The sequence below is a fragment of the Helianthus annuus genome, chromosome 16, assembly GCF_002127325.2.
Source record: "Helianthus annuus cultivar XRQ/B chromosome 16, HanXRQr2.0-SUNRISE, whole genome shotgun sequence".
Classification (NCBI taxonomy): domain Eukaryota; kingdom Viridiplantae; phylum Streptophyta; class Magnoliopsida; order Asterales; family Asteraceae; genus Helianthus; species Helianthus annuus.
The window spans coordinates 201,521,459-201,530,990 of NC_035448.2; the positions used below are offsets into that span (position 1 = coordinate 201,521,459).

A 9,532-nucleotide genomic window follows, 5' to 3' on the forward strand; every position below is an offset into this window, starting at 1 on the left:
GCGTATTCGCGCACTACAGGCACGTCTTCAATCCTTAACGATCCTTTGTTTGGTTCATTCGCGTATATCATGAATGCTCTACATCCGTGCTTCATGAGCTTGTAAGCTTTTATCATCGAGCACATAACCGGTTTTCCTTCCTTCTCACCACGTATGATAATCGATTTTCCACTTGGAGATTTTAGTTTTATCTCCTTGCGGAAACACATGACTTTCGCATTATGTCGGGATAGCCAATCCATTCCGACCACTACTTGGAACTCTCCCATGGACATAGGAATTAAATCTATCGGGTATTCCTCATCATCTATGCTTATCTTACAATCTCGACATATATCACATACAAGGAAACTTTTGTTGTCACCTATTTCTACCTCTAAAGGCATAGGTAATTTTGTTAGTACAAAGGAAGGATGTCGAATAAGTCCATGTGAAATAAAGGACTTATTCGCACCCGTGTCAAATAGCACATGAGCAGGAATTGAATTTATGGCAAATATACCTGAGACCACATCGGGTTCCGTTTTCGCCTCCACTGCCGTTAGCTGGAAAGATCTAGCTTTTGCTTTTGGTGCTTCAGTGTGCGCACCCTTGTCTTCCTTCTTTCCGGACAATTCCGGACACTCGGATTTCTTGTGACCCGGCTGATAGCATTTGTAGCATACCGAAACTTTCCCCGGGCACAATACAGCCGTGTGCCCTGTCTTCCCGCATATAGGACACGGCTTGTCCTTAAACCGGCACTCACCCTTGTGCCCTTTCCCACACACTTTACAGCTTGGCGTGCTACTCTTTCCTTCTTGCTTCTTTGACGAGTCACTCACGCGTGCCTTTTTCGTGGGACTTGGATTAACCACTTGCGTCCTTCTTTCACCCCTCTCTATTTGTTTCTTCAACTCTATCTCTCTTTCCCGAGCGGCGTTGATGATTTCGGTGAGGGTTTCGTATTTTGAGGGAGTCATGAACTCCCGATACTCCGCGCTTAGCATATTATAATAATAATACACCTTCTGCTCTTCGGTCGTCACCAATTCATCACAGAACCTTAATTTGTCAAGAAAAGTTCCCGTGATTTTATCAATGGACTCGCCCTTCTGCCTAAGCTGGATAAATTCCTCTTTGATTCGATTAATAACCGCCTTGGGACTGTGATGTTTAAGGAAGGGTACCTTAAACTCATCCCATGTCATCGCTTTCGCTTCTTCACTACCGATTTCCTTTTTCTTATTATCCCACCAGTCTTTTGCTTGTCCTCTCAATTGACCCGTGCCATACGCCACGAAGTCATTTGCGTCACAGTGGGTTCTCTCAAATACCCCCTCTATATCACTTAACCACCTTTGACACACTATCGGATCCACTTCTCCGTTGTAGAGTGGTGGTTTGCATGCCATAAATTCTTTGTACGAGCAACCCTTACGCTCTACCAATTTCTCCTTGTTTGAACTTGCATTATCCTCCAATTTCTTTATCCTTTCATCCACCACTGATAACACCGTGGTTTGGATTTTATCGATGAAACCCGACAAACTGTTCTCGATTGCTTTTCCTACCTCTTCAGCAATCACTTCTCTCATTTGTTCGGTGACTCTTGGCACCGCTTCGTCATTTCCTTTATCCGTCATCTTTGAAACTGAAATGTTTACATTTAAACGTTAAACATTTCGTTTATAACATTGCTTCTTTTATTTTGGTTTAGTCAAGTTCTCAACTTGCTTTAACTGTTTAAATTTAGTGCACCTCCCGGGTTTAAGTGTGTTAACACACTTTTCCCATGCACTTTAATTTCCTTCCCATTCATATATAAGACATAATTTGTTAACATAATAAGTTAATTCTTACCGGACGATCGATCAAGCTTGAACCGAACACTTTTGTTGACAACCTTAAGCTCTGATTACCAACTTGTAACACCCTTAATAATTTAACATAATATATCGAAATGTTTCATGATACTTTATAAAGTCAGAGTTTACAAAAGGATTTACTGTTTTAAACCATACATACTAGTGTAATTTCCCAAACATGTTTAGGATGGTACAAAATTCATTTAGGAGCCATCCCTACTAATCAACTAACAACTAGCTAAAGGATTCAAAACACCATCAACCAAAAGTATTTATGACATGTTTAAAGTTTAGACAAAATTATATTCATGCGGAAGCTTCAGTTTGCGTGTTCGGTTCTTGACAAGGTGCTTGATCATCATCCGAGAGAGATTTATTTGTACCTAGAGTCAAACACTAAAAACCGTTAGTTTCGACTTAGTATATAATGTATAAACAAGTTTGACAACACGAGTGGCCCTAAAATACAAGTTTTTCCTGGGTTCCACCGTAAATTACGGTGTCACCGTAAGTTACGGTGGACCTGGAATGATTATGGTTCTACCGTAACTCAGGAGGTTCTCACCGTAATAGTTTGAGCTCCACCGTAAATTATGGTGGAACCGTAATTTACGGTGGGCTCTGCACATTTACTCTTTTGCTATTTTTCAACTTTACAAGTTCGTAACTTTTTACTCGCTTATCCGATTTAACCGATTCTTCTTGCTATGAGTCCGTAATAAAACCTCGGACTTAATCATGTAAATTTTACATTGCGGAAACCGAGATACCCACAATTTGGTTCCCAAATTTCCTTATTTCCGTTATTCGACCCAATAGTATGAGTGCATAGCATCTCTTTTCATTCTTAAAACCTTTTCAACATATTTACCCAACTACCCGGGCTCACATACTTGGTGTTTTCATGCCAATTCCCTGGCTTTGCATTTCCTCTAAAACTATTACTTGATTGTTCGGAATTCAAGCATTCCGTTTCAACAATCCTTTTTCCTTTAACATCATTGTTCGACCCATATCCCGGGTTCTTATACTTAGATTCACTATCACCAAATCATTAGCATGGTGCAATTTATCATTTATCTAGATATGAGACTTTCAAGTCGCTACTTCCGTGACTATTTTAAAACATCATTTTGACCCGTTTTGCCATTTAGTGAAAACCATCACTTCAATGACTAACCCAACTAAATACTGAGTTCTTGTTTTGACCCGTTTGATAGTCGAGTGCACTTCGGCACTTAGCGACACATCAAACGCATCCTTTACTCTACAACATCAATTACATTTCAAACCAAAGTAAATAAACTTAATTTGACGAGACTAAAGTCGCGTACCTTCAAAGCGCACCTTTTCCGCGGGTATCACCTCCGGCGTGTCCACTCGACGTCCCGGATTCCTTGCCTAAAAGAGTCCAATTCATTAAAGATTAGAACTCTTTTTCATAAGCTTTAACGCATTCATTCATTACATATGTAAATCTGCGTTTTTAACAATCTTTAACATTTTAAATCCTCATTTAGGCGTTTTATCAAACACCTTGCGGGTCAGATTTTTACATGATCTAAACCAAGTTCATAACTTGAATTTATCACTCAAATTAACTTCAATTAAACATTATACACATATTTTAACATCAACAATTTCAGAGATTATCTCAAAATTTCAATTTTCACTAGAACAAGAGTCTTAATCCTAGTGTTTATCAAGTTCTACCAACTTACTAATCACCCACTATAGTGATTTTGATTTCTACAACTAACATGCAAGATTTTTAACAAGAAACATCTAGGGTTTGTCCCTAGACTTCACATTACTTCCAATTTCATGTTTTACAACACATAATCAAGCTCAACCTTCGATTTCAATCTCATGTAAGAATTTGATTTGTATCAAAATAACCTAATTTGACATACCTTATGACCTTCTTGACGAGGAGATCACAATTCTATGTTCAGATTTTGATTACAACGTGATTTGAGCCTTCAATTTAGAGTTTTTGTTGATGTTAGGGTTTGGAGGTGTGGGTGTCGCCCCTCTCTGTTGTTGATCGACCAGAACCTCAATTTTTGAGGTGTTTGGTTTGATTTCTTACTACTTAGTAATTAGAGTTTCATATTTAACAACTTTAGTCCCTCCACTCTTATCTAGTTTATATTTTTGGCCCTTTTAACTCATTCAAATGTTACTACAAGATTTTTAACTAACTAGGTTATTTATCCTAGTTAGCTTATTCTTGTTTATTATGTATTTTATAATTCTAGTATATAGTTTTTAAATTTCGGGATGTTACAGTTAAGACCAATGACATAGAAACGTGAGTTAAGCCCAATGACATAGGAACGTGGGTTAAGCCCAATGACATAGAAACGTGGGTTAAGCCCAATGACATATAAACGTGGGATAAGCCCAATGACATGGGTTCGGCCCAATGACACGCGTGCGAAGCACGAGGACACGTGAAGGGCGAAGCCCGTTCACACATGATTCAATACATATAAAATATATGTATACTCTTATGATATAAATACATATAACAATCGAACAAACTACCAACACTCTAAAATACGAAGTTGTTCCAAAATGACAAGTGAAAACATAATAAGAATTCAAGATGAACAACTTGTACGAGGTCCGATAAAATCTAGTGTCTAATAAAGTTAGTACACATGTAGGTTAATCACGCGTATGGACGCTCACTTACGGTATTACATACAAGGAACGCAAACTTGTGAGTTCATATCCCTCCTTTCAATGATTTTAATGTTTTGTTTTTAAAACAATCGAGGGAAAAAATACATATTAAAACTATGGGTATGTTAGCTATGAGTTTTGATGATAACACGATCAATGTACGTAAGTAGGATGATGACATAGTAACCATTAATTACTTTGTGACCAAGGTGCAAAAGGTGTAGATCTATAGAGCTTGAGACGCGCTCCACTCCTGGTTGGTGCCATAGGAGTGCTTTTGTGATCCCAGAAATGTCAAAGTTGTCTCGGTTTGGTTACGTACTTATGGTACATAATGTCAGGGGGCTCGCTACCCACTGATAGATCCTTAAACTCCATGAATGCTAATAACATACCATAACTTCATTACAAGAATACAAAGATTTCATATGATAATAATAACTGCATGAACTCGCTCAATGATGGAGGGTGTGAAACCCGAGTGTTAACGTGCGTATTTTGTGTGAATTATTGTCGTTTAAGTGATTATGTGCTTGGAATATGTTCACTATGTGTATTTGTGGTTTTACAAATTAAATGCGTAATACCGTGAAGTTAGAGAGTTTAGTAATGAAACGACAAGCACGGATGATTATTAAAGAGAAATCACGTTAAATGGGAGTTGTTCGGGTCGAAAGATAGCTAAAAGGAACAAGATACGAGAAATATTTAAGTTCAAGGGCCTAAATACCATTAGCTGAAAGTTGAGTTGTATGTGAATTGGGGGTTCATGAGCACCGACGTATCTTACGTTTGGAATACCGTAAGTTGCGGTTATATGCAGGCAGAATAAAAAAGAAACAGAACCTACAAATCGTAGGTTACGTTTTGTAACGTAAGTTACTTCTGGAAAGAAAAGGGCATGCACATGTGATGTGTTGTAGAGGTATTCAGTAAATGAGCATCATTACATGCGGCTGACATCAATCACGTGAGGGGGACTCGACTTCGGACGGTTGAGGGAACCACGTGAACAAAAGAAAAGAAAAAAAATAAAAGAGGATGATCATATTTTATTTGGGGATCACAATAGTCAACATCAAAAAGAAAACCTCCTACATCATCAAGAGACCACGCAGCCAGGGAGGATATTATTATTATCTTCTCACAATATATCATCCTCATGATCTTTTGAAAGACAAAAATGGGCTGACATCACATGGGAAAGGAATTTAATGAGTATTCACAAATATCAATAAGGGACACATTAGAGAAGAGAGGAGGAGCCACGTGAACTTGAGATCAATATATACACACTTGGGCCGATATATGGACTTGTGTGGGCTTACTCTTGGACGCAAAAACTTGAGGGTTTGTTGGACTTGTTTGACGGCAGAGAAGGGGGCGGCTTGGGAGTCTCACACGCAGCCAAGGGTTTTTATTTTGTCAACAACATCAGCATAACAATCACCATCACATCTCATCGAGTGGGAGGCAGCCGTATCCACGCACAAAAGAATAATCCCATCAAGTTCATGAAGATTATAATATTGAAAATGGTTTCAACCGCGTATCAAGCCTTTGAAGATCAACCAATCGAGATGAGCGGCTAATTCTCTATGGTTTTCTGCGGGTGGAGGATTCTTGTAAGTGAACTAGGTTTTATGTTTGAACTTTGTCAAATCCGGTAATCTAAGCATTCGATGCTTGTTACTGGTTGATTTGTAAACGATTGATTTTGCTTTAAACCTAGTTTTGATTCTTTCAATTCCTGAGAGTTCTAGTAATTGGGATATATTAGATAGGGATTGGGTTTGGTAATTTTCAATTGATAATCGTGTGATAACCTCTCGTTGTTAATCAATCAGAGTACTTAGTCCTCTTTTATCACAATCAGTTAAATCAGATTATACAGTTATGTCTATGTAATTGTAAACAATCCAACACAAACCGAATTTACTTTGAATCTTAAATCCGGAGGAACCATTGTTCTCTCCCATTGTTTACAACTTTGTATTTTCGTAATTTGCTAGTAATCAAACAATCAAACAACCAAGTGAGTTTTACTTTTTAGTGATAGTAATTCAATACTTAGCATCATGACACTTTCCACAATCCTCCTTTGGTTCGATATCCGACTTATCCTATCTATGTAGTTTAGTTGGTTTTTGCATGTTCTTAACGACAGACATCACTCAACTTTTGTTGACTTTTTAAAACTACATGTATTTCAGGAAACAAGCCTTGAGCCGGTGATACACTACGGGAAACGGGAATGTGAATGACAACGATAGCCGCTTTTGGAGGATTTGTCTTTTATATCCCAACTTCGTATGGGTATATAGGGGACAAAACCTCACTATGTCTTATGACAAAAACAATCTTTGGTTATGTGTAAAATAACTTATAACTATCCTATGTTTAACGTTGTAAACGTTATTGAAACTTGGAAACTATGTTGGAAAACTTGTAATCTTTTGTTGAAATCAATATATCTATGGCATCGTTGTTAGTTTATATGTTTACACATTTGGATGCAATAATTACCTTTCTTACGTCACACACAATACGCTTCCGCTACTTGCAGGGTGTGACATTCTATCTAAAGTTAAGCGCCAAGCGAAGATATTACACTTACTTGGAATCCACCTACACCACTTGAAATTATAGTTGTCATTCGAGTCATCCGGTATATGTTTCATTATCATCTTGTTCACCGACTTAACTGTGAAAGAACCCGTATTATCTCTGAGCCATTTCCACGAATCCTCCCTCTGAGAAAGCGCCACATTTCGAATCATATTGCTGCATAAATTAAACTCCCAAACCACCTCACTGTCTACCAGATTAGTAGACCAGTTCCATTGAATACAACCTGTTTCTAGCAGCCCCTCGCATCTGTCCCAAACGCAACAATTTTTCTGTTTTTCCAGACTAAATAGCCTCGGAAATATGACCTGCAGCGGCTTGTCCGCTACCCACGCATCTAACTAGAAAAGTATACTCTTTCCATCCCCAACTAACCCCTTAATAAAATTACTGACCCGATTACCTGTTAGACGCCACGAACTTTCCCGACGAACCAAGGTATTCCATGGACTAGCCAAAACCGCTTTAGAAGGAAATTGCTTGCACCTTCTTGAAGTTTCACGAATCGCCATTGTAACTCTTCTCCACAAACCTTGCTGATCCTTTTTAAACCTCCAAAACCATTTCGCTAAAAGCGAACAGTTGCACCATTCAAGACGACTCAACCCCAAACCTCCTTTTTTAATTGGTCGCGTAATGTGACAACTCGTGTAAATTCATGAACGTTTCGTTTTACGATGTAATTTCATGTACGTTAAATAAATTGAATTTGGTGATTTATTTTATTTGAACGATGGGGTGCTTAGTAATGTGTAATGTGAATTATGTGAAACCGAAACCCTGAATTGAAATATTGGAATACGTTATTATGTGAATCGAAGCATTGTATTATATTGCTTTGCGATGTGAAACGTTTTAATTAGTTATTGTGTAAAACTTGCGGAACCGTCACTTAGTAAATCCAACCCAAGCCCAAACCCCTCTTTTCTTGCGCCACTAACCGGCCCAAACCCCCACCCCATACCCATGTTCGAAAATCTAAGCCTAAACCCCAAACCCACACTCTTTTGTTCTTTGTAGCCCATTAGCCCAACTGTAACACCCCGTGTTTCGAAAGTCAAAGTCAAAGTCAAGATTGAAGTCAAAGGGAGAAAAGATTGCTAATTGTGATCTGTCTCTCCTTGCTCAATTCCTGTTTTGACTTCTTAGACTTGTAGATAGTCTTTTTATGCTTTTACGTTAGTTGTATTATGTGGAGTACTTATTAATAATCGAGGTTTTATCGCTATTCAATCGCTGTTTATCACATGTTTTATCGCTTACCCCAATCGCACTCACAACTCGAATTACGTGTTCTGGTTAATGATCTTATGTGTGTGTGACTTTTATGTATTACTTGTGCATGATTATTTATGTTTATGTTATGGTGATTAATCAAAACGCAATCGCACTCGAATCGCAAACGCTAAACGCAAGTAATTTAGGATGATTATATGTTAGATATAGTAGTTGGGATTAAAAGTAATATGATGAGAAACTCTATCGCATCGCAATGCTCAACACACGAATCAAAACCTTAAAACTCGTCGCACCAAACTCTCCAATCGAGTGGTCAGCCGATCGAGCTGCCACCCGATCGGGCTGCCACTCGATCGACCAGCCACGTATTCCCCTTTCCATTTATGGAAACCCTATAAATACCCCCATATGTCAACCTCACTTGATGTTGACAGCTCTCTCTCCCTCAACTCGCTCCAACCGCTATTTCTTTAGATTTCTCGTGATTCTTGTAAGTTTTCCACCTAAATATTGTACTTTCTTGATCTACACGCACTCTTACACCTTTCTATCTTTTGAATCTTAACTTTTAACCGTAAAATCACTAGATTTGAGGTGTTCTAGGATGATGTCATCATGGTGTTCTTGAGAACTTCATGTTTTGGCTTCAATCCACTAAGAACAACTTAGATCTAACCGATTTCCACACAAATAAGCAAAGATATTGCATAGATCTGAACATATTCATAGTGAGAAAGGATTGAAAGATGGTTTCTAACTTTCTTTCAACTTTTTTACACTCAATACACTCAAAACCGATAGAATCGGAGCTTGTTCTAATCTTCTACTCCTTCTTGTTGATGTGTTGGTTCAAGATCTGGATTCTATCTACGAGATTACTGATTTTGGGTTAAACATGAAACACCGTCTCGAACAGTTAACTGGTCGGACTAGGGTGATTCCTGTAACAACTCAAATCAAAATTACTATTTCTTATTTTATTTTATCCAATAGGAAACCCTAATTAAGACCCCCAAGTAATCCTGCATAAACCCTAAAATTTCCAGAATGATCAGAATCAGGATCAGGGCCCCCTAAAACTCAGGGGGGTAAACCTTAATTTATATTATCCTTATAGTTTTTCATAG

The 9,532-nt window shown here is 38.2% G+C and overlaps 1 long non-coding RNA gene across 1 annotated transcript; it reads right to left on the reverse strand.

The window, feature by feature from the left end:
• Positions 1-2,059: 2,059 nt before the first annotated feature.
• Positions 2,060-3,847, reverse strand: LOC110918219. The gene is made up of 3 exons (XR_002581153.2): positions 3,761-3,847; positions 3,182-3,248; positions 2,060-2,230 (listed from the first exon to the last, which is right to left on the reverse strand). It is a non-coding gene; the product is annotated as an uncharacterized LOC110918219 (long non-coding RNA).
• Between the last annotated feature and the right edge of the window lie 5,685 nt (positions 3,848-9,532).